Here is a 27,245-nt window from a genome sequence, read left to right on the forward strand (position 1 = left end):
ATTAGCATATAAGTTGAATCATGAAATGTATCTCCCTTGCCTGTCTCTCTTTATACCTCTGTATTTATCTAGATCTGTCTATCTCTCTTTTCTTATTCTATATCCCTATTCCTCGCCTTGCTATCCACTATGTGTGAACTTATAAATTTCAACATGTCTAGATTGATAAGCTTCTCATTTACCGGTACCTAACTCCCGTTTTGAAGTTAGAAGTTTTAACTTGATTACACGTTTATATGCCAAGGCATCGATGAGGCATATCCAGACGCCAACCTACACGGTGCAGAGAAAGGACAGAAAAAAAACTAAGTACCGATGTGCCTAGCAGATTAGAAGGCATTTTGCTACGCCTACATGCACCCAACATGGCAGTAGGCGTCGATCGGGCACTTCCAGACACTTATTTACACTGTTTTGAACTTAGAAATTTAAATTGAATACTCGTGGACATGTGTTGGTCTAGTAGCTCCTCATCTACCTATACCTACGTCCGCCCCTGTAAGGACTTAGACATTTTCATTTGAATACACGTTGACTTGCCTTGGTCTATAAGATTTTCATCTACCTATACCTACATCCCCTCTTGTTTGGACTTAGAAATTTTCAATTGAATACACGCTGAGATGCCTTGGTCTATAAGATTGTCACCTATCTATACCTACATCCCCTCTTGTTTGGACTTAGAAATTTTCAATTGAATACACGCTGAGATGCCTTGGTCTATAAGATTGCCATCTATCAATACCTACATCCCCTCTTGTTTGGACTTAGAAATTTTTCAATTAAATACACTCTGAGATGCTTTGGTCTATAAGATCGTCACCTATCTATACCTACATCCCCTCTTGTTTGGACTTAGAAATTTTTCACTTGAATACACTCTGAGATGCTTTGGTCTATAAGATTGTCACCTATCTATACCTACATCCCCTCTTGTTTGGACTTAGAAATTTTTCAATTGAATACACTCTGAGATGCTTTGGTCTATAAGATTGTCACCTATCTATACCTACATCCCCTCTTGTTTGGACTTAGAAATTTGTAAATTGAATACACTCTGAGATGCTTTGGTCTATAAGATTGTCACCTATCTATACCTACATCCCCTCTTGTTTGGACTTAGAAATTTTTCAATTGAATACACTCTGAGATGCTTTGGTCTATAAGATTGTCACCTATCTATACCTACATCCCCTCTTGTTTATACTTAGAAATTTTTCAATTAAATACACTCTGAGATGCTTTGGTCTATAAGATCGTCACCTATCTATACCTACATCCCCTCTTGTTTGGACTTAGAAATTTTTCAGTTGAATACACTCTGAGATGCTTTGGTCTATAAGATTGTCACCTATCTATACCTACATCCCCTCTTGTTTGGACTTAGAAATTTTTCACTTGCATACACTCTGAGATGCTTTGGTCTATAAGATTGTCACCTATCTATACCTACATCCCCTCTTGTTTGGACTTAGAAATTTTTCACTTGAATACACTCTGAGATGCTTTGGTCTATAAGATTGTCACCTATCGATACCTACATCCCCTCTTGTTTGGACTTAGAAATTTTTCACTTGAATACACTCTGAGATTCTTTGGTCTATAAGATTGTCACCTATCTATACCTACATCCCCTCTTGTTTGGACTTAGAAATTTTTCACTTGAATACACTCTGAGATGCTTTGGTCTATAAGATTGTCACCTATCTATACCTACATCCCCTCTTGTTTGGACTTAGAAATTTTTCACTTGAATACACTCTGAGATGCTTTGGTCTATAAGATTGTCACCTATCTATACCTACATCCCCTCTTGTTTGGACTTAGAAATTTTTCACTTGAATACACTCTGAGATGCTTTGGTCTATAAGATTGTCACCTATCGATACCTACATCCCCTCTTGTTTGGACTTAGAAATTTTTCAATTGAATACACTCTGAGATGCTTTGGTCTATAAGATTGTCACCTATCTATACCTACATCCCCTCTTGTTTGGACTTAGAAATTTTTCAATTGAATACACGCCGAGATGCCTCGGTCTATAAGATTGTCACCTATCTATACCTACATCCCCTCTTGTTTGGACTTAGAAATTTTTCAATTGAATACACGCTGAGATGCTTTGGTCTATAAGATTGTCACCTATCTATACCTACATCCCCTCTTGTTTGGACTTAGAAATTTTTCAATTGAATACACGCTGAGATGCCTTGGTCTATAAGATTGTCACCTATCTATACCTACATCCCCTCTTGTTTGGACTTAGAAATTTTTCAATTGAATACACGCTGAGATGCCTTGGTCTATAAGATTGTCACCTATCTATACCTACATCCCCTCTTGTTTGGACTTAGAAATTTTTCAATTGAATACACTCTGAGATGCCTTGGTCTATAAGATTGTCACCTATCTATACCTACATCCCCTCTTGTTTGGACTTAGAAATTTTTCACTTGAATACACTCTGAGATGCCTTGGTCTATAAGATTGTCACCTATCTATACCTACATCCCCTCTTGTTTGGATTTAGAAATTTTTCAATTGAATACACTCTGAGATGCTTTGGTCTATAAGATTGTCACCTATCTATACCTACATCCCCTCTTGTTTGACTTAGAAATTTTTCAATTGAATACACTCTGAGATGCCTTGGTCTATAAGATTGCCACCTATCTATACCTACATCCCCTCTTGTTTGGACTTAGAAATTTTTCAATTGAATACACTCTGAGATGCCTTGGTCTATAAGATTGTCACCTATCTATACCTACATCCCCTCTTGTTTGGACTTAGAAATTTTTCAATTGAATACACTCTGAGATGCCTTGGTCTATAAGATTGTCACCTATCTATACCTACATCCCCTCTTGTTTGACTTAGAAATTTTTCAATTGAATACACTCTGAGATGCCTTGGTCTATAAGATTGTCACCTATCTATACCTACATCCCCTCTTGTTTGGACTTAGAAATTTTTCAATTGAATACACTCTGAGATGCTTTGGTCTATAAGATTGTCACCTATCTATACCTACATCCCCTCTTGTTTGGACTTAGAAATTTTTCAATTGAATACACTCTGAGATGCCTTGGTCTATAAGATTGTCACCTATCTATACCTACATCCCCTCTTGTTTGGACTTAGAAATTTTTCAATTGAATACACTCTGAGATGCCTTGGTCTATAAGATTGTCACCTATCTATACCTACATCCCCTCTTGTTTGACTTAGAAATTTTTCAATTGAATACACTCTGAGATGCCTTGGTCTATAAGATTGTCACCTATCTATACCTACATCCCCTCTTGTTTGGACTTAGAAATTTTTCACTTGAATACACTCTGAGATGCTTTGGTCTATAAGATTGTCACCTATCTATACCTACATCCCCTCTTGTTTGGACTTCGAAATTTTTCACTTGAATAAACTCTGAGATGCTTTGGTCTATAAGATTGTCACCTATCTATACCTACATCCCCTCTTGTTTGGACTTAGAAATTTTTCACTTGAATACACTCTGAGATGCTTTGGTCTATAAGATTGTCACCTATCTATACCTACATCCCCTCTTGTTTGGACTTAGAAATTTTTCACTTGAATACACTCTGAGATGCTTTGGTCTATAAGATTGTCACCTATCGATACCTACATCCCCTCTTGTTTGGACTTAGAAATTTTTCACTTGAATACACTCTGAGATGCTTTGGTCTATAAGATTGTCACCTATCTATACCTACATCCCCTCTTGTTTGGACTTAGAAATTTTTCACTTGAATACACTCTGAGATTCTTTGGTCTATAAGATTGTCACCTATCGATACCTACATCCCCTCTTGTTTGGACTTAGAAATTTTTCAATTGAATACACTCTGAGATGCTTTGGTCTATAAGATTGTCACCTATCTATACCTACATCCCCTCTTGTTTGGACTTAGAAATTTTTCAATTGAATACACGCCGAGATGCCTCGGTCTATAAGATTGTCACCTATCTATACCTATATCCCCTCTTGTTTGACTTAGAAATTTTTCAATTGAATACACTCTGAGATGCCTTGGTCTATAAGATTGTCACCTATCTATACCTACATCCCCTCTTGTTTGGACTTAGAAATTTTTCAATTGAATACACTCTGAGATGCTTTGGTCTATAAGATTGTCACCTATCTATACCTACATTCCCTCTTGTTTGGACTTAGAAATTTTTAAATTGAATACACTCTGAGATGCTTTGGTCTATAAGATTGTCACCTATCTATACCTACATCCCCTCTTGTTTGGACTTAGAAATTTTTCAATTGAATACACTCTGAGATGCTTTGGTCTATAAGATTGTCACCTATCTATACCTACATCCCCTCTTGTTTGGACTTAGAAATTTTTCAATTGAATACACTCTGAGATGCTTTGGTCTATAAGATTGTCACCTATCTATACCTACATCCCCTCTTGTTTGGACTTAGAAATTTTTCACTTGAATACACTCTGAGATGCTTTGGTCTATAAGATTGTCACCTATCTATACCTACATCCCCTCTTGTTTGGACTTAGAAATTTTTCACTTGAATACACTCTGAGATGCTTTGGTCTATAAGATTGTCACCTATCTATACCTACATCCCCTCTTGTTTGGACTTAGAAATTTTTCACTTGAATACACTCTGAGATGCTTTGGTCTATAAGATTGTCACCTATCGATACCTACATCCCCTCTTGTTTGGACTTAGAAATTTTTCAATTGAATACACTCTGGGATGCTTTGGTCTATAAGATTGTCACCTATCTATACCTACATCCCCTCTTGTTTGGACTTAGAAATTTTTCAATTGAATACACGCCGAGATGCCTCGGTCTATAAGATTGTCACCTATCTATACCTACATCCCCTCTTGTTTGGACTTAGAAATTTTTCAATTGAATACACGCTGAGATGCCTTGGTCTATAAGATTGCCATCTATCAATACCTACATCCCCTCTTGTTTGGACTTAGAAATTTTTCAATTGAATACACTCTGAGATGCTTTGGTCTATAAGATTGTCACCTATCTATACCTACATCCCCTCTTGTTTGGACTTAGAAATTTTTCAATTGAATACACGCTGAGATGCCTTGGTCTATAAGATTGTCACCTATCTATACCTACATCCCCTCTTGTTTGGACTTAGAAATTTTTCAATTGAATACACGCTGAGATGCCTTGGTCTATAAGATTGTCACCTATCGATACCTACATCCCCTCTTGTTTGGACTTAGAAATTTTTCAATTGAATACACGCTGAGATGCTTTGGTCTATAAGATTGTCACCTATCTATACCTACATCCCCTCTTGTTTGGACTTAGAAATTTTTCAATTGAATACACGCTGAGATGCCTTGGTCTATAAGATTGTCACCTATCTATACCTACATCCCCTCTTGTTTGGAGTTAGAAATTTTTCAATTGAATACACTCTGAGATGCCTTGGTCTATAAGATTGTCACCTATCTATACCTACATCCCCTCTTGTTTGACTTAGAAATTTTTCACTTGAATACACTCTGAGATGCCTTGGTCTATAAGATTGTCACCTATCTATACCTACATCCCCTCTTGTTTGGACTTAGAAATTTTTCAATTGAATACACTCTGAGATGCTTTGGTCTATAAGATTGTCACCTATCTATACCTACATCCCCTCTTGTTTGACTTGGAAATTTTTCAATTGAATACACGCTGAGATGCCTTGGTCTATAAGATTGTCACCTATCTATACATACATCCCCTCTTGTTTGGACTTAGAAATTTTTCAATTGAATACACGCTGAGATGCCTTGGTCTATAAGATTGTCACCTATCTATACCTACATCCCCTCTTGTTTGGACTTAGAAATTTTTCACTTGAATACACGCTGAGATGCCTTGGTCTATAAGATTGCCATCTATCTATACCTACATCCCCTCTTGTTTGGACTTAGAAATTTTTCACTTGAATACACGCTGAGATGCCTTGGTCTATAAGATTGTCACCTATCTATACCTACATCCCCTCTTGTTTGGACTTTGAAATTTTCAATTGAATACACTCTGAGATGCCTTGGTCTATAAGATTGCCATCTATCAATGCTTACATCCCCTCTTGTTTGGACTTAGAAATTTTTCAATTGAATACACGCTGAGATGCTTTGGTCTATAAGATTGCCACCTATCTATACCTACATCCCCTCTTGTTTGGACTTAGAAATTTTTCAATTGGATACACTCTGAGATGCCTTGGTCTATAAGATTGTCACCTATCTATACCTACATCCCCTCTTGTTTGGACTTAGAAATTTTTCAATTGGATACACTCTGAGATGCCTTGGTCTATAAGATTGTCACCTATCTATACCTACATCCCCTCTTGTTTGGACTTAGAAATTTTTCAATTGGATACACTCTGAGATGCCTTGGTCTATAAGATTGTCACCTATCTATACCTACATCCCCTCTTGTTTGGACTTAGAAATTTTTCAATTGGATACACTCTGAGATGCCTTGGTCTATAAGATTGTCACCTATCTATACCTACATCCCCTCTTGTTTGGACTTAGAAATTTTTCAATTGAATACACGCTGAGATGCCTTGGTCTATAAGATTGTCACCTATCTATACCTACATCCCCTCTTGTTTGGACTTAGAAATTTTTCAATTGAATACACTCTGAGATGCCTTGGTCTATAAGATTGTCACCTATCTATACCTACATCCCCTCTTGTTTGGACTTAGAAATTTTTCAATTGGATACACTCTGAGATGCCTTGGTCTATAAGATTGTCACCTATCTATACCTACATCCCCTCTTGTTTGGACTTAGAAATTTTTCAATTGAATACACGCTGAGATGCCTTGGTCTATAAGATTGTCACCTATCTATACCTACATCCCCTCTTGTTTGGACTTAGAAATTTTTCAATTGAATACACTCTGAGATGCTTTGGTCTATAAGATTGTCACCTATCTATACCTACATCCCCTCTTGTTTGGACTTAGATTTTTTTCATTAAGCCAATTGCTCCTATCACAACTGATATGTTAATTTATTATTTTAATTTATATCAAATGTCTCCTTTACGAATAAATGTTGTTCCCCCCCCCATGGCTTTTGTCTGTATTTCATTTATTTTCTCAAGATTTTTTTCATTAAGCCAATTGCTCCTATCACAACTGATATGTTAATTTATTATTTTAATTTATATCAAATGTCTCTTTTACGAATAAATGTTGTTCCCCCCCCATGGCTTCTGTCTGTATTTAATTTATTTTCTCAAGATTTTTTTCATTAAGCGAGTTGCTCCTATGACAACTGATATGTTAATTTATTATTTTAATTTATATCAAATGTCTCTTTTACGAATAAATGTTGTTCCCCCCCCCCATGGCTTCTGTCTGTATTTCATATAAAGATTTTTTTGGAGTTAGAAAGAATCATGACATTGACCATAATTTTTACAAAATATTGAGTGACATAGCATTTTCCCTAGATGTGAACACATTGAGCATTGCGAATACGGGGACTGCACTTATCCCCTTTCCGATACTGTAATGGCTGGCGTTTCATATTTGCCGATAGCGATATATATTTTCTTTTCTAAAAACACAATAGCAGTTGTTGTACTAGATGAATTTTCGTAATTTTTGGATATATTACTATTTTCGACATGACAAGTATGTAATTATTGTTGTGTTTCGATTAAAACCACATTTAAAAAATCGATTTCTTAACAATCAGCTTTTTTGTTTACGTTAAAAATAATTTAGAAAATAAAAACGAAAAATTTGATGATCTTCAGATGTTTTAATCGATAAAAATCTGATTAAAAAGAAAATTATCAAAATTGTCCCTCAATGTTTGTATGCTAGATTAAAACCTTCTGATCAAATTAGGATTCTACATTTTTAGGCGGTTACGTGTCCAAATCCTTTAAGACGAGAAGAAAAAAATTAAGACGAAGAATAATTTTTTAATTTAGAAATTAAATGTAAAATGATCACGGATTTTCGGGCCATTGTCGTTTCAAGTCAGTAAAAATGGTGTACTTATCACCGACTTTAAATTCTAAACCAATAGCTTGTTTTTCTTTCTGCTATTTTTACTAATGTTGTGCATTTTAAGAGGGGGGGGAGGGTCTACTGTATTACAACCTTGTCACCCAGACTTAGGGTTAGTGGATAATTTGTCTAATTGGTTAAAAACTGTGAAACGGCCGGGAAATAGGAGATCAGTTTACATTAACTTTGTATACGAAATTGATCCCCCACTTTAAAAATTCTCAAAATTTTTAAAAACTTGGTGTTAAAATTTTTTACAAAAGAGTTACGCACCTGAAATGCACATTTACCTACTTATACTAAATGTGAGTTAATCAAAGCTTGTTATTTCTAAGGTCTTTTTATTCTTGTGCTCAAATATATACACAGGGTGGAACGATAAAAGTGAAAAACGACACTACAGCTTTATTTGAAAAAGTCAGGTGACTTGATTATGTAGTAGAGTTGATATATATTCAATGCAGCCGCCTTCAGCCTCAATCTCCGTCTCGATACAGGTCCGGAGCTGGGAGCATGCCTTTTCAACAAGCGCCGGCCGGAATACTCGGCGGATGGCAGCGACCAGGCTCCCTGTGGTGTTGTGGGAGGTCATGTTGGTGATGTTCTCGACGTAGTAGTAGTAGTCCAGCCAGCGGACTAAGGTCGGGGGGAAGAGGGCGTGGCAGTGAGAGACGGGTGCAAAGTCGTATCACTCCTTCTGAAGCCAAGCCTTTTAAAAGTGAAAATATTAATGTGTATATTTTGAAATGTAAATCACTGGTGACCATGTTTGTACAGGCGGCATATGAAAGGGGACAACCCTCAGTTTGTTCAGGTATGCTGAAAACGAATATCGCAAGGAAAATTAGCAGAGACAAATAGTTTTGGATCTAGTTTTATTAATGTGTGTATTTTGACATGTCAGGCTAACGAATCCTATAGTGGATGCAACGCCGAATATTCAGTGTAGCTTAACCGCCATATATATTTCATAAATTAACGAATCCTATAGTGGATGAAACGCCGAATATTCAGTGTAGCTTAATCGCCATATATATTTCATAAATTACTATATATATATATATATATATATATATATATATATATATATATATATATATAAATATATAAATATATATATATATATATTTATTAGTACATTTTCATATGGTTTTTTAAAGGTAGATAACTCTTATTTTTATTATCTCCCTTGAGAAAGCACACACACATATATGTACACTTAATCATTTATTGAAAGCCACAGGATGCATTTTTTGACTATAAATGCATTTGTATCATTAAATGTAACATTCCCATTGGCTATCCCACAAGTAGAGGGTTTTTTAGGATATCTCAGAGTCCAAAATGGGTCAAAATTACCCCAAAATTAGCCAAAAATGGTCGGAAATCACGGATTTTCCAAAATGCACCTCCCAAGCCACACAGGGTGCAATTTTTGACCATAAATGGCTCTATATCATTAAATCTAACATTCTCACTGGCTATCCCACCTATATAGGGCTTTTCAAGGTATCTTAAGGGTCCAAAATGGGTCAAATTTACCCAAACATTAGCCAAAAATGGACAAAAATCACGGATAATCCCCAAAATGCAGGTATTATATCTCATCGGGCTCCTATGAACACTCCTGTATGGCTTTTTACAGTTGGAAGACTGAAATAACCACCCTGTTATCTTATCCATTTGTATTTAGGGTATTTACAGATCTTTGGGGGATGTAAAAAGGGTCAAAACAATCCAAAAATGACAAAATTACGCTTTACGGTACATAACATATGAATCATTAGTTCAATACATACGGTACATAACATATGAATCATTAGTTCAATACATACGGTACATAACATATGAATCATTAGTTCAATACATACGGTACATAACATATGAATCATTAGTTCAATACAATACAATCTTATTTCATTTATTTTATCAAGATATTTTCATTAAGCCAGTTGCTCCTATCACAACTGATATGTTAATTCATTATTTTAATTTATATCAAATGTCTCTTTTACGAATACATGTTGTTCCCCCCCCCCATGGCTTCTGTCTGTATTTCATTCATTTTCTCAAGATTTTTTTCATTAAGCCAATTGCTCCTATCACAACTGATATGTTAATTTATTATTTTAATTTATATCAAATGTCTCTTTTACGAATAAATGTTGTTCCCCCCCCCCATGGCTTCTGTCTGTATTTCATTCATTTTCTCAAGATTTTTTTCATTAAGCCAATTGCTCCTATCACAACTGATATGTTAATTTATTATTTTAATTTATATCAAATGTCTCTTTTACGAATAAATGTTGTTCCCCCCCCCCATGGCTTCTGTCTGTATTTAATTTATTTTCTCAAGATTTTTTTCATTAAGCCAATTGCTCCTATCACAACTGATATGTTAATTTATTATTTGGATTCATATCAAATGTCTCTTTTATGAATAGATGTTGTTCCCCCCCCCCCATGGCTTCTGTCTGTATTTCATATAAAGATTTTTTTGGAGTTAGAAAGAATCATGACATTGACCATAATTTTCACAAAATATTGAGTGACATAGCATTTTCCCTAGATGTGAACACATTGAGCATTGCGAATACGGGGACTGCACTTATCCCCTTTCCGATACTGTAATGGCTGGCGTTTCATATTTGCCGATAGCGATATATATTTTCTTTTCTAAAAACACAATAGCAGTTGTTGTACTAGATGAATTTTCGTAATTTTTGGATATATTACTATTTTCGACATGACAAGTATGTAATTATTGTTGTGTTTCGATTAAAACCACATTTAAAAAATCGATTTCTTAACAATCAGCTTTTTTGTTTACGTTAAAAATAATTTAGAAAATAAAAACGAAAAATTTGATGATCTTCAGATGTTTTAATCGATAAAAATCTGATTAAAAAGAAAATTATCAAAATTGTCCCTCAATGTTTGTATGCTAGATTAAAACCTTCTGATCAAATTAGGATTCTACATTTTTAGGCGGTTACGTGTCCAAATCCTTTAAGACGAGAAGAAAAAAATTAAGACGAAGAATAATTTTTTAATTTAGAAATTAAATGTAAAATGATCACGGATTTTCGGGCCATTGTCGTTTCAAGTCAGTAAAAATGGTGTACTTATCACCGACTTTAAATTCTAAACCAATAGCTTGTTTTTCTTTCTGCTATTTTTACTAATGTTGTGCATTTTAAGAGAGGGGGGGAGGGTCTACTGTTTTACAACCTTGTCACCCAGACTTAGGGTTAGTGGATAATTTGTCTAATTGGTTAAAAACTGTGAAACGGCCGGGAAATAGGAGATCAGTTTACATTAACTTTGTATACGAAATTGATCCCCCACTTTAAATTCTCAAAATTTTTAAAAACTTGGTGTTAAAATTTTTCACAAAAGAGTTACGCACCTGAAATGCACATTTACCTACTTATACTAAATGTGAGTTAATCAAAGCTTGTTATTTCTAAGGTCTTTTTATTCTTGTGCTCAAATATATACACAGGGTGGAACGATAAAAGTGAAAAACGACACTACAGCTTTATTTGAAAAAGTCAGGTGACTTGATTATGTAGTAGAGTTGATATATATTCAATGCAGCCGCCTTCAGCCTCAATCTCCGTCTCGATACAGGTCCGGAGCTGGGAGCATGCCTTTTCAACAAGCGCCGGCCGGAATACTCGGCGGATGGCAGCGACCAGGCTCCCTGTGGTGTTGTGGGAGGTCATGTTGGTGATGTTCTCGACGTAGTAGTAGTAGTCCAGCCAGCGGACTAAGGTCGGGGGAAGAGGGCGTGGCAGTGAGAGACGGGTGCAAAGTCGTATCACTCCTTCTGAAGCCAAGCCTTTTAAAAGTGAAAATATTAATGTGTATATTTTGAAATGTAAATCACTGGTGACCATGTTTGTACAGGCGGCATATGAAAGGGGCCAACCCTCAGTTTGTTCAGGTATGCTGAAAACGAATATCGCAAGGAAAATTAGCAGAGACAAATAGTTTTGGATCTAGTTTTATTAATGTGTGTATTTTGACATGTCAGGCTAACGAATCCTATAGTGGATGAAACGCCGAATATTCAGTGTAGCTTAACCGCCATATATATTTCATAAATTAACGAATCCTATAGTGGATGAAACGCCGAATATTCAGTGTAGCTTAATCACCATATATATTTCATAAATTACTATATATATATATATATATATATATATATATATATATATATATATATATATATATATATAAATATATATATATATATATTTATTAGTACATTTTCATATGGTTTTTTAAAGGTAGATAACTCTTATTTTTATTATCTCCCTTGAGAAAGCACACACACATATATGTACACTTAATCATTTATTGAAAGCCACAGGATGCATTTTTTGACTATAAATGCATTTGTATCATTAAATGTAACATTCCCATTGGCTATCCCACAAGTAGAGGGTTTTTTAGGATATCTCAGAGTCCAAAATGGGTCAAAATTACCCCAAAATTAGTCAAAAATGGTCGGAAATCACGGATTTTCCAAAATGCACCTCCCAAGCCACACAGGGTGCAATTTTTGACCATAAATGGCTCTATATCATTAAATCTAACATTCTCACTGGCTATCCCACCTATATAGGGCTTTTCAAGGTATCTTAAGGGTCCAAAATGGGTCAAATTTACCCAAACATTAGCCAAAAATGGACAAAAATCACGGATAATCCCCAAAATGCAGGTATTATATCTCATCGGGCTCCTATGAACACTCCTGTATGGCTTTTTACAGTTGGAAGACTGAAATAACCACCCTGTTATCTTATCCATTTGTATTTAGGGTATTTACAGATCTTTGGGGGATGTAAAAAGGGTCAAAACAATCCAAAAATGACAAAATTACGCTTTACGGTACATAACATATGAATCATTAGTTCAATACATACGGTACATAACATATGAATCATTAGTTCAATACATACGGTACATAACATATGAATCATTAGTTCAATACATACGGTACATAACATATGAATCATTAGTTCAATACAATACAATCTTATTTCATTTATTTTATCAAGATATTTTCATTAAGCAACTTGCTCCTATCACAACTGATATGTTAATTTATTATTTTAATTTATATCAAATGTCTCTTTTACAAATAGATGTTGTTCCCCCCCCATGGCTTGTGTCTGTATTTCATTTATTCTCTCAAGATTTTTTTCATTAAGCCAGTTGCTCCAATCACAACTGATATGTTAATTTATTATTTTAATTTATATCAAATGTCTCTTTTACGAATAAATGTTGTTCCCCCCCCCCATGGCTTCTGTCTGTATTTCATTCATTTTCTCAAGATTTTTTTCATTAAGCCAATTGCTCCTATCACAACTGATATGTTAATTTATTATTTTAATTTATATCAAATGAAAACATATACCTACATCCCCTCATACCTATATATATATATATATATATATATATATATATATATATATTTATCTATATTAAACTGTTGAAACAGTCATGTCCACGTGACCTTAATACCACTCTATCTTAATTAATAATCATCCTGTAAACAAATCTCGTTCATTAGAATCCTAAAATTTCTAAATAAAAGCAAAAGCAAGAAGAGGAACAAGTATAAAAGTAGAATAGAATCCTAAAATTTCTAAATAAAAGCAAAAGGAAGAAGAGGAACAAGTATAAAAGTAGAATAGAATCCTAAAATTTCTAAATAAAAGCAAAAGCAAGAAGAGGAACAAGTATAAAAGTAGAATAGAATCCTAAAATTTCTAGGTAAAAGCAAAAGCAAGAAGAGGAACAAGTATAAAAGTAGAATAGAATCCTAAAATTTCTAAATAAAAGCAAAAGCAAGAAGAGGAACAAGTATATAAAAGTAGAATAGAATCCTAAAATTTCTAGGTAAAAGCAAAAGGAAGAAGAGGAACAAGTATAAAAGTAGAATAGAATCCTAAAATTTCTAAATAAAAGCAAAAGCAAGAAGAGGAACAAGTATAAAAGTAGAATAGAATCCTAAAATTTCTAAATAAAAGCAAAAGCAAGAAGAGGAACAAGTATAAAAGTAGAATAGAATCCTAAAATTTCTAAATAAAAGCAAAAGCAAGAAGAGGAACAAGTATAAAAGTAGAATAGAATCCTAAAATTTCTAAATAAAAGCAAAAGCAAGAAGAGGAACAAGTATAAAAGTAGAATAGAATCCTAAAATTTCTAAATAAAAGCAAAAGCAAGAAGAGGAACAAGTATAAAAGTAGAATAGAATCCTAAAATTTCTAAATAAAAGCAAAAGCAAGAAGAGGAACAAGTATAAAAGTAGAATAGAATCCTAAAATTTCTAGGTAAAAAAATCTCGTTCATTAGTATTCAATAATTAATAATCATCCTGTAAACAAATCTCGTTCATTAGAATCCTAAAATTTCTAAATAAAAGCAAAAGCAAGAAGAGGAACAAGTATAAAAGTAGAATAGAATCCTAAAATTTCTAAATAAAAGCAAAAGCAAGAAGAGGAACAAGTATAAAAGTAGAATAGAATCCTAAAATTTCTAAATAAAAGCAAAAGCAAGAAGAGGAACAAGTATAAAAGTAGAATAGAATCCTAAAATTTCTAAATAAAAGCAAAAGCAAGAAGAGGAACAAGTATAAAAGTAGAATAGAATCCTAAAATTTCTAAATAAAAGCAAAAGCAAGAAGAGGAACAAGTATAAAAGTAGAATAGAATCCTAAAATTTCTAAATAAAAGCAAAAGCAAGAAGAGGAACAAGTATAAAAGTAGAATAGAATCCTAAAATTTCTAAATAAAAGCAAAAGCAAGAAGAGGAACAAGTATAAAAGTAGAATAGAATCCTAAAATTTCTAGGTAAAAAAATCTCGTTCATTAGTATTCAATAATTAATAATCATCCTGTAAACAAATCTCGTTCATTAGAATCCTAAAATTTCTAAATAAAAGCAAAAGCAAGAAGAGGAACAAGTATAAAAGTAGAATAGAATCCTAAAATTTCTAAATAAAAGCAAAAGCAAGAAGAGGAACAAGTATAAAAGTAGAATAGAATCCTAAAATTTCTAAATAAAAGCAAAAGCAAGAAGAGGAACAAGTATAAAAGTAGAATAGAATCCTAAAATTTCTAGGTAAAAAAATCTCGTTCATTAGTATTCAATAATTAATAATCATCCTGTAAACAAATCTCGTTCATTAGAATCCTAAAATTTCTAAATAAAAGCAAAAGCAAGAAGAGGAACAAGTATAAAAGTAGAATAGAATCCTAAAATTTCTAAATAAAAGCAAAAGCAAGAAGAGGAACAAGTATAAAAGTAGAATAGAATCCTAAAATTTCTAAATAAAAGCAAAAGCAAGAAGAGGAACAAGTATAAAAGTAGAATAGAATCCTAAAATTTCTAAATAAAAGCAAAAGCAAGAAGAGGAACAAGTATAAAAGTAGAATAGAATCCTAAAATTTCTAAATAAAAGCAAAAGCAAGAAGAGGAACAAGTATAAAAGTAGAATAGAATCCTAAAATTTCTAAATAAAAGCAAAAGCAAGAAGAGGAACAAGTATAAAAGTAGAATAGAATCCTAAAATTTCTAGGTAAAAAAATCTCGTTCATTAGTATTCAATAATTAATAATCATCCTGTAAACAAATCTCGTTCATTAGAATCCTAAAATTTCTAAATAAAAGCAAAAGCAAGAAGAGGAACAAGTATAAAAGTAGAATAGAATCCTAAAATTTCTAAATAAAAGCAAAAGCAAGAAGAGGAACAAGTATAAAAGTAGAATAGAATCCTAAAATTTCTAAATAAAAGCAAAAGCAAGAAGAGGAACAAGTATAAAAGTAGAATAGAATCCTAAAATTTCTAAATAAAAGCAAAAGCAAGAAGAGGAACAAGTATAAAAGTAGAATAGAATCCTAAAATTTCTAGGTAAAAGCAAAAGCAAGAAGAGGAACAAGTATAAAAGTAGAATAGAATCCTAAAATTTCTAAATAAAAGCAAAAGCAAGAAGAGGAACAAGTATAAAAGTAGAATAGAATCCTAAAATTTCTAAATAAAAGCAAAAGCAAGAAGAGGAACAAGTATAAAAGTAGAATAGAATCCTAAAATTTCTAAATAAAAGCAAAAGCAAGAAGAGGAACAAGTATAAAAGTAGAATAGAATCCTAAAATTTCTAAGTAAAAGCAAAAGGAAGAAGAGGAACAAGTATAAAAGTAGAATAGAATCCTAAAATTTCTAAATAAAAGCAAAAGCAAGAAGAGGAACAAGTATAAAAGTAGAATAGAATCCTAAAATTTCTAAATAAAAGCAAAAGCAAGAAGAGGAACAAGTATAAAAGTAGAATAGAATCCTAAAATTTCTAAATAAAAGCAAAAGCAAGAAGAGGAACAAGTATAAAAGTAGAATAGAATCCTAAAATGTCTAAGTAAAAGCAAAAGGAAGAAGAAGAACAAGTATAAAAGTAGAATAGAATCCTAAAATTTCTAAATAAAAGCAAAAGCAAGAAGAGGAACAAGTATAAAAGTAGAATAGAATCCTAAAATTTCTAAATAAAAGCAAAAGCAAGAAGAGGAACAAGTATAAAAGTAGAATAGAATCCTAAAATTTCTAAATAAAAGCAAAAGCAAGAAGAGGAACAAGTATAAAAGTAGAATAGAATCCTAAAATTTCTAAGTAAAAGCAAAAGGAAGAAGAGGAACAAGTATAAAAGTAGAATAGAATCCTAAAATTTCTAAATAAAAGCAAAAGCAAGAAGAGGAACAAGTATAAAAGTAGAATAGAATCCTAAAATTTCTAAATAAAAGCAAAAGCAAGAAGAGGAACAAGTATAAAAGTAGAATAGAATCCTAAAATTTCTAAATAAAAGCAAAAGCAAGAAGAGGAACAAGTATAAAAGTAGAATAGAATCCTAAAATTTCTAAATAAAAGCAAAAGCAAGAAGAGGAACAAGTATAAAAGTAGAATAGAATCCTAAAATTTCTAAATAAAAGCAAAAGCAAGAAGAGGAACAAGTATAAAAGTAGAATAGAATCCTAAAATTTCTAAATAAAAGCAAAAGGAAGAAGAGGAACAAGTATAAAAGTAGAATAGAATCCTAAAATTTCTAAATAAAAGCAAAAGCAAGAAGAGGAACAAGTATAAAAGTAGAATAGAATCCTAAAATTTCTAAATAAAAGCAAAAGCAAGAAGAGGAACAAGTATAAAAGTAGAATAGAATCCTAAAATTTCTAAATAAAAGCAAAAGCAAGAAGAGGAACAAGTATAAAAGTAGAATAGAATCCTAAAATTTCTAAATAAAAGCAAAAGCAAGAAGAGGAACAAGTATAAAAGTAGAATAGAATCCTAAAATTTCTAAATAAAAGCAAAAGCAAGAAGAGGAACAAGTATAAAAGTAGAATAGAATCCTAAAATTTCTAAATAAAAGCAAAAGCAAGAAGAGGAACAAGTATAAAAGTAGAATAGAATCCTAAAATTTCTAAATAAAAGCAAAAGCAAGAAGAGGAACAAGTATAAAAGTAGAATAGAATCCTAAAATTTCTAAATAAAAGCAAAAGCAAGAAGAGGAACAAGTATAAAAGTAGAATAGAATCCTAAAATTTCTAAATAAAAGCAAAAGCAAGAAGAGGAACAAGTATAAAAGTAGAATAGAATCCTAAAATTTCTAAATAAAAGCAAAAGCAAGAAGAGGAACAAGTATAAAAGTAGAATAGAATCCTAAAATTTCTAAATAAAAGCAAAAGCAAGAAGAGGAACAAGTATAAAAGTAGAATAGAATCCTAAAATTTCTAAATAAAAGCAAAAGCAAGAAGAGGAACAAGTATAAAAGTAGAATAGAATCCTAAAATTTCTAGGTAAAAGCAAAAGCAAGAAGAGGAACAAGTATAAAAGTAGAATAGAATCCTAAAATTTCTAAATAAAAGCAAAAGCAAGAAGAGGAACAAGTATAAAAGTAGAATAGAATCCTAAAATTTCTAGGTAAAAGCAAAAGCAAGAAGAGGAACAAGTATAAAAGTAGAATAGAATCCTAAAATTTCTAAATAAAAGCAAAAGCAAGAAGAGGAACAAGTATAAAAGTAGAATAGAATCCTAAAATTTCTAGGTAAAAAAATCTCGTTCATTAGTATTCAATAATTAATAATCATCCTGTAAACAAATCTCGTTCATTAGAATCCTAAAATTTCTAAATAAAAGCAAAAGCAAGAAGAGGAACAAGTATAAAAGTAGAATAGAATCCTAAAATTTCTAAATAAAAGCAAAAGCAAGAAGAGGAACAAGTATAAAAGTAGAATAGAATCCTAAAATTTCTAAATAAAAGCAAAAGCAAGAAGAGGAACAAGTATAAAAGTAGAATAGAATCCTAAAATTTCTAAATAAAAGCAAAAGCAAGAAGAGGAACAAGTATAAAAGTAGAATAGAATCCTAAAATTTCTAAATAAAAGCAAAAGCAAGAAGAGGAACAAGTATAAAAGTAGAATAGAATCCTAAAATTTCTAAATAAAAGCAAAAGCAAGAAGAGGAACAAGTATAAAAGTAGAATAGAATCCTAAAATTTCTAGGTAAAAGCAAAAGCAAGAAGAGGAACAAGTATAAAAGTAGAATAGAATCCTAAAATTTCTAAATAAAAGCAAAAGCAAGAAGAGGAACAAGTATAAAAGTAGAATAGAATCCTAAAATTTCTAGGTAAAAGCAAAAGCAAGAAGAGGAACAAGTATAAAAGTAGAATAGAATCCTAAAATTTCTAAATAAAAGCAAAAGCAAGAAGAGGAACAAGTATAAAAGTAGAATAGAATCCTAAAATTTCTAAATAAAAGCAAAAGCAAGAAGAGGAACAAGTATAAAAGTAGAATAGAATCCTAAAATTTCTAGGTAAAAAAATCTCGTTCATTAGTATTCAATAATTAATAATCATCCTGTAAACAAATCTCGTTCATTAGAATCCTAAAATTTCTAAATAAAAGCAAAAGCAAGAAGAGGAACAAGTATAAAAGTAGAATAGAATCCTAAAATTTCTAAATAAAAGCAAAAGCAAGAAGAGGAACAAGTATAAAAGTAGAATAGAATCCTAAAATTTCTAAATAAAAGCAAAAGCAAGAAGAGGAACAAGTATAAAAGTAGAATAGAATCCTAAAATTTCTAAATAAAAGCAAAAGCAAGAAGAGGAACAAGTATAAAAGTAGAATAGAATCCTAAAATTTCTAAATAAAAGCAAAAGCAAGAAGAGGAACAAGTATAAAAGTAGAATAGAATCCTAAAATTTCTAAATAAAAGCAAAAGCAAGAAGAGGAACAAGTATAAAAGTAGAATAGAATCCTAAAATTTCTAAATAAAAGCAAAAGCAAGAAGAGGAACAAGTATAAAAGTAGAATAGAATCCTAAAATTTCTAGGTAAAAGCAAAAGCAAGAAGAGGAACAAGTATAAAAGTAGAATAGAATCCTAAAATTTCTAAATAAAAGCAAAAGCAAGAAGAGGAACAAGTATAAAAGTAGAATAGAATCCTAAAATTTCTAAATAAAAGCAAAAGCAAGAAGAGGAACAAGTATAAAAGTAGAATAGAATCCTAAAATTTCTAAATAAAAGCAAAAGCAAGAAGAGGAACAAGTATAAAAGTAGAATAGAATCCTAAAATTTCTAAATAAAAGCAAAAGCAAGAAGAGGAACAAGTATAAAAGTAGAATAGAATCCTAAAATTTCTAGGTAAAAGCAAAAGCAAGAAGAGGAACAAGTATAAAAGTAGAATAGAATCCTAAAATTTCTAAATAAAAGCAAAAGCAAGAAGAGGAACAAGTATAAAAGTAGAATAGAATCCTAAAATTTCTAGGTAAAAAAATCTCGTTCATTAGTATTCAATAATTAATAATCATCCTGTAAACAAATCTCGTTCATTAGAATCCTAAAATTTCTAAATAAAAGCAAAAGCAAGAAGAGGAACAAGTATAAAAGTAGAATAGAATCCTAAAATTTCTAGGTAAAAGCAAAAGCAAGAAGAGGAACAAGTATAAAAGTAGAATAGAATCCTAAAATTTCTAAATAAAAGCAAAAGCAAGAAGAGGAACAAGTATAAAAGTAGAATAGAATCCTAAAATTTCTAAATAAAAGCAAAAGCAAGAAGAGGAACAAGTATAAAAGTAGAATAGAATCCTAAAATTTCTAAATAAAAGCAAAAGCAAGAAGAGGAACAAGTATAAAAGTAGAATAGAATCCTAAAATTTCTAGGTAAAAAAATCTCGTTCATTAGTATTCAATAATTAATAATCATCCTGTAAACAAATCTCGTTCATTAGAATCCTAAAATTTCTAAATAAAAGCAAAAGCAAGAAGAGGAACAAGTATAAAAGTAGAATAGAATCCTAAAATTTCTAGGTAAAAGCAAAAGCAAGAAGAGGAACAAGTATAAAAGTAGAATAGAATCCTAAAATTTCTAAATAAAAGCAAAAGCAAGAAGAGGAACAAGTATAAAAGTAGAATAGAATCCTAAAATTTCTAAATAAAAGCAAAAGGAAGAAGAGGAACAAGTATAAAAGTAGAATAGAATCCTAAAATTTCTAAATAAAAGCAAAAGCAAGAAGAGGAACAAGTATAAAAGTAGAATAGAATCCTAAAATTTCTAAATAAAAGCAAAAGCAAGAAGAGGAACAAGTATAAAAGTAGAATAGAATCCTAAAATTTCTAGATAAAAGCAAAAGCAAGAAGAGGAACAAGTATAAAAGTAGAATAGAATCCTAAAATTTCTAGGCAAAAGCAAAAGCAAGAAGAGGAACAAGTATAAAAGTAGAATAGAATCCTAAAATTTCTAAATAAAAGCAAAAGCAAGAAGAGGAACAAGTATAAAAGTAGAATAGAATCCTAAAATTTCTAGATAAAAGCAAAAGCAAGAAGAGGAACAAGTATAAAAGTAGAATAGAATCCTAAAATTTCTAAATAAAAGCAAAAGCAAGAAGAGGAACAAGTATAAAAGTAGAATAGAATCCTAAAATTTCTAAATAAAAGCAAAAGCAAGAAGAGGAACAAGTATAAAAGTAGAATAGAATCCTAAAATTTCTAAATAAAAGCAAAAGCAAGAAGAGGAACAAGTATAAAAGTAGAATAGAATCCTAAAATTTCTAAATAAAAGCAAAAGCAAGAAGAGGAACAAGTATAAAAGTAGAATAGAATCCTAAAATTTCTAAATAAAAGCAAAAGCAAGAAGAGGAACAAGTATAAAAGTAGAATAGAATCCTAAAATTTCTAAATAAAAGCAAAAGCAAGAAGAGGAACAAGTATAAAAGTAGAATAGAATCCTAAAATTTCTAAATAAAAGCAAAAGCAAGAAGAGGAACAAGTATAAAAGTAGAATAGAATCCTAAAATTTCTAAATAAAAGCAAAAGCAAGAAGAGGAACAAGTATAAAAGTAGAATAGAATCCTAAAATTTCTAGGTAAAAGCAAAAGCAAGAAGAGGAACAAGTATAAAAGTAGAATAGAATCCTAAAATTTCTAAATAAAAGCAAAAGCAAGAAGAGGAACAAGTATAAAAGTAGAATAGAATCCTAAAATTTCTAAATAAAAGCAAAAGGAAGAAGAGGAACAAGTATAAAAGTAGAATAGAATCCTAAAATTTCTAAATAAAAGCAAAAGCAAGAAGAGGAACAAGTATAAAAGTAGAATAGAATCCTAAAATTTCTAAATAAAAGCAAAAGCAAGAAGAGGAACAAGTATAAAAGTAGAATAGAATCCTAAAATTTCTAAATAAAAGCAAAAGCAAGAAGAGGAACAAGTATAAAAGTAGAATAGAATCCTAAAATTTCTAAATAAAAGCAAAAGCAAGAAGAGGAACAAGTATAAAAGTAGAATAGAATCCTAAAATTTCTAAATAAAAGCAAAAGCAAGAAGAGGAACAAGTATAAAAGTAGAATAGAATCCTAAAATTTCTAAATAAAAGCAAAAGCAAGAAGAGGAACAAGTATAAAAGTAGAATAGAATCCTAAAATTTCTAGGTAAAAGCAAAAGCAAGAAGAGGAACAAGTATAAAAGTAGAATAGAATCCTAAAATTTCTAAATAAAAGCAAAAGGAAGAAGAGGAACAAGTATAAAAGTAGAATAGAATCCTAAAATTTCTAAATAAAAGCAAAAGGAAGAAGAGGAACAAGTATAAAAGTAGAATAGAATCCTAAAATTTCTAAATAAAAGCAAAAGGAAGAAGAGGAACAAGTATAAAAGTAGAATAGAATCCTAAAATTTCTAAATAAAAGCAAAAGCAAGAAGAGGAACAAGTATAAAAGTAGAATAGAATCCTAAAATTTCTAAATAAAAGCAAAAGCAAGAAGAGGAACAAGTATAAAAGTAGAATAGAATCCTAAAATTTCTAAATAAAAGCAAAAGCAAGAAGAGGAACAAGTATAAAAGTAGAATAGAATCCTAAAATTTCTAGGTAAAAAAATCTCGTTCATTAGTATTCAATAATTAATAATCATCCTGTAAACAAATCTCGTTCATTAGAATCCTAAAATTTCTAAATAAAAGCAAAAGCAAGAAGAGGAACAAGTATAAAAGTAGAATAGAATCCTAAAATTTCTAAATAAAAGCAAAAGCAAGAAGAGGAACAAGTATAAAAGTAGAATAGAATCCTAAAATTTCTAAATAAAAGCAAAAGGAAGAAGAGGAACAAGTATAAAAGTAGAATAGAATCCTAAAATTTCTAAATAAAAGCAAAAGGAAGAAGAGGAACAAGTATAAAAGTAGAATAGAATCCTAAAATTTCTAAATAAAAGCAAAAGGAAGAAGAGGAACAAGTATAAAAGTAGAATAGAATCCTAAAATTTCTAAATAAAAGCAAAAGCAAGAAGAGGAACAAGTATAAAAGTAGAATAGAATCCTAAAATTTCTAAATAAAAGCAAAAGCAAGAAGAGGAACAAGTATAAAAGTAGAATAGAATCCTAAAATTTCTAGGTAAAAGCAAAAGCAAGAAGAGGAACAAGTATAAAAGTAGAATAGAATCCTAAAATTTCTAAATAAAAGCAAAAGCAAGAAGAGGAACAAGTATAAAAGTAGAATAGAATCCTAAAATTTCTAAATAAAAGCAAAAGCAAGAAGAGGAACAAGTATAAAAGTAGAATAGAATCATAAAATTTCTAAATAAAAGCAAAAGCAAGAAGAGGAACAAGTATAAAAGTAGAATAGAATCCTAAAATTTCTAAATAAAAGCAAAAGCAAGAAGAGGAACAAGTATAAAAGTAGAATAGAATCCTAAAATTTCTAGGTAAAAGCAAAAGCAAGAAGAGGAACAAGTATAAAAGTAGAATAGAATCCTAAAATTTCTAAATAAAAGCAAAAGCAAGAAGAGGAACAAGTATAAAAGTAGAATAGAATCCTAAAATTTCTAAATAAAAGCAAAAGCAAGAAGAGGAACAAGTATAAAAGTAGAATAGAATCATAAAATTTCTAAATAAAAGCAAAAGCAAGAAGAGGAACAAGTATAAAAGTAGAATAGAATCCTAAAATTTCTAAATAAAAGCAAAAGCAAGAAGAGGAACAAGTATAAAAGTAGAATAGAATCCTAAAATTTCTAGGTAAAAGCAAAAGCAAGAAGAGGAACAAGTATAAAAGTAGAATAGAATCCTAAAATTTCTAAATAAAAGCAAAAGCAAGAAGAGGAACAAGTATAAAAGTAGAATAGAATCCTAAAATTTCTAAATAAAAGCAAAAGCAAGAAGAGGAACAAGTATAAAAGTAGAATAGAATCATAAAATTTCTAAATAAAAGCAAAAGCAAGAAGAGGAACAAGTATAAAAGTAGAATAGAATCCTAAAATTTCTAAATAAAAGCAAAAGCAAGAAGAGGAACAAGTATAAAAGTAGAATAGAATCATAAAATTTCTAAATAAAAGCAAAAGCAAGAAGAGGAACAAGTATAAAAGTAGAATAGAATCCTAAAATTTCTAAATAAAAGCAAAAGCAAGAAGAGGAACAAGTATAAAAGTAGAATAGAATCCTAAAATTTCTAAATAAAAGCAAAAGCAAGAAGAGGAACAAGTATAAAAGTAGAATAGAATCCTAAAATTTCTAAATAAAAGCAAAAGCAAGAAGAGGAACAAGTATAAAAGTAGAATAGAATCCTAAAATTTCTAGGTAAAAGCAAAAGCAAGAAGAGGAACAAGTATAAAAGTAGAATAGAATCCTAAAATTTCTAAATAAAAGCAAAAGCAAGAAGAGGAACAAGTATAAAAGTAGAATAGAATCCTAAAATTTCTAAATAAAAGCAAAAGCAAGAAGAGGAACAAGTATAAAAGTAGAATAGAATCCTAAAATTTCTAGGTAAAAGCAAAAGCAAGAAGAGGAACAAGTATAAAAGTAGAATAGAATCCTAAAATTTCTAAATAAAAGCAAAAGCAAGAAGAGGAACAAGTATAAAAGTAGAATAGAATCCTAAAATTTCTAAATAAAAGCAAAAGCAAGAAGAGGAACAAGTATAAAAGTAGAATAGAATCATAAAATTTCTAAATAAAAGCAAAAGGAAGAAGAGGAACAAGTATAAAAGTAGAATAGAATCCTAAAATTTCTAAATAAAAGCAAAAGCAAGAAGAGGAACAAGTATAAAAGTAGAATAGAATCCTAAAATTTCTAAATAAAAGCAAAAGCAAGAAGAGGAACAAGTATAAAAGTAGAATAGAATCCTAAAATTTCTAAATAAAAGCAAAAGCAAGAAGAGGAACAAGTATAAAAGTAGAATAGAATCCTAAAATTTCTAAATAAAAGCAAAAGCAAGAAGAGGAACAAGTATAAAAGTAGAATAGAATCCTAAAATTTCTAAATAAAAGCAAAAGCAAGAAGAGGAACAAGTATAAAAGTAGAATAGAATCCTAAAATTTCTAGGTAAAAGCAAAAGCAAGAAGAGGAACAAGTATAAAAGTAGAATAGAATCCTAAAATTTCTAAATAAAAGCAAAAGCAAGAAGAGGAACAAGTATAAAAGTAGAATAGAATCCTAAAATTTCTAAATAAAAGCAAAAGGAAGAAGAGGAACAAGTATAAAAGTAGAATAGAATCCTAAAATTTCTAAATAAAAGCAAAAGCAAGAAGAGGAACAAGTATAAAAGTAGAATAGAATCCTAAAATTTCTAAATAAAAGCAAAAGCAAGAAGAGGAACAAGTATAAAAGTAGAATAGAATCCTAAAATTTCTAAATAAAAGCAAAAGCAAGAAGAGGAACAAGTATAAAAGTAGAATAGAATCCTAAAATTTCTAAATAAAAGCAAAAGCAAGAAGAGGAACAAGTATAAAAGTAGAATAGAATCCTAAAATTTCTAAATAAAAGCAAAAGCAAGAAGAGGAACAAGTATAAAAGTAGAATAGAATCCTAAAATTTCTAAATAAAAGCAAAAGCAAGAAGAGGAACAAGTATAAAAGTAGAATAGAATCCTAAAATTTCTAAATAAAAGCAAAAGCAAGAAGAGGAACAAGTATAAAAGTAGAATAGAATCCTAAAATTTCTAAATAAAAGCAAAAGGAAGAAGAGGAACAAGTATAAAAGTAGAATAGAATCCTAAAATTTCAAAATAAAAGCAAAAGGAAGAAGAGGAACAAGTATAAAAGTAGAATAGAATCCTAAAATTTCTAAATAAAAGCAAAAGCAAGAAGAGGAACAAGTATAAAAGTAGAATAGAATCCTAAAATTTCTAGGTAAAAGCAAAAGCAAGAAGAGGAACAAGTATAAAAGTAGAATAGAATCCTAAAATTTCTAAATAAAAGCAAAAGCAAGAAGAGGAACAAGTATAAAAGTAGAATAGAATCCTAAAATTTCTAAATAAAAGCAAAAGGAAGAAGAGGAACAAGTATAAAAGTAGAATAGAATCCTAAAATTTCTAAATAAAAGCAAAAGCAAGAAGAGGAACAAGTATAAAAGTAGAATAGAATCCTAAAATTTCTAAATAAAAGCAAAAGCAAGAAGAGGAACAAGTATAAAAGTAGAATAGAATCCTAAAATTTCTAAATAAAAGCAAAAGCAAGAAGAGGAACAAGTATAAAAGTAGAATAGAATCCTAAAATTTCTAAATAAAAGCAAAAGCAAGAAGAGGAACAAGTATAAAAGTAGAATAGAATCCTAAAATTTCTAAATAAAAGCAAAAGCAAGAAGAGGAACAAGTATAAAAGTAGAATAGAATCCTAAAATTTCTAAATAAAAGCAAAAGCAAGAAGAGGAACAAGTATAAAAGTAGAATAGAATCCTAAAATTTCTAAATAAAAGCAAAAGCAAGAAGAGGAACAAGTATAAAAGTAGAATAGAATCCTAAAATTTCTAAATAAAAGCAAAAGCAAGAAGAGGAACAAGTATAAAAGTAGAATAGAATCCTAAAATTTCTAGGTAAAAGCAAAAGCAAGAAGAGGAACAAGTATAAAAGTAGAATAGAATCCTAAAATTTCTAAATAAAAGCAAAAGCAAGAAGAGGAACAAGTATAAAAGTAGAATAGAATCCTAAAATTTCTAAATAAAAGCAAAAGGAAGAAGAGGAACAAGTATAAAAGTAGAATAGAATCCTAAAATTTCTAAATAAAAGCAAAAGCAAGAAGAGGAACAAGTATAAAAGTAGAATAGAATCCTAAAATTTCTAAATAAAAGCAAAAGCAAGAAGAGGAACAAGTATAAAAGTAGAATAGAATCCTAAAATTTCTAAATAAAAGCAAAAGCAAGAAGAGGAACAAGTATAAAAGTAGAATAGAATCCTAAAATTTCTAAATAAAAGCAAAAGCAAGAAGAGGAACAAGTATAAAAGTAGAATAGAATCCTAAAATTTCTAAATAAAAGCAAAAGGAAGAAGAGGAACAAGTATAAAAGTAGAATAGAATCCTAAAATTTCAAAATAAAAGCAAAAGGAAGAAGAGGAACAAGTATAAAAGTAGAATAGAATCCTAAAATTTCTAAATAAAAGCAAAAGCAAGAAGAGGAACAAGTATAAAAGTAGAATAGAATCCTAAAATTTCTAGGTAAAAGCAAAAGCAAGAAGAGGAACAAGTATAAAAGTAGAATAGAATCCTAAAATTTCTAAATAAAAGCAAAAGCAAGAAGAGGAACAAGTATAAAAGTAGAATAGAATCCTAAAATTTCAAAATAAAAGCAAAAGGAAGAAGAGGAACAAGTATAAAAGTAGAATAGAATCCTAAAATTTCTAAATAAAAGCAAAAGCAAGAAGAGGAACAAGTA

This window comes from Euprymna scolopes, chromosome 46 (genome assembly GCF_053919585.1).
Source record: "Euprymna scolopes isolate OS-2025 chromosome 46, ASM5391958v1, whole genome shotgun sequence".
NCBI lineage: Eukaryota > Metazoa > Mollusca > Cephalopoda > Sepiida > Sepiolidae > Euprymna > Euprymna scolopes.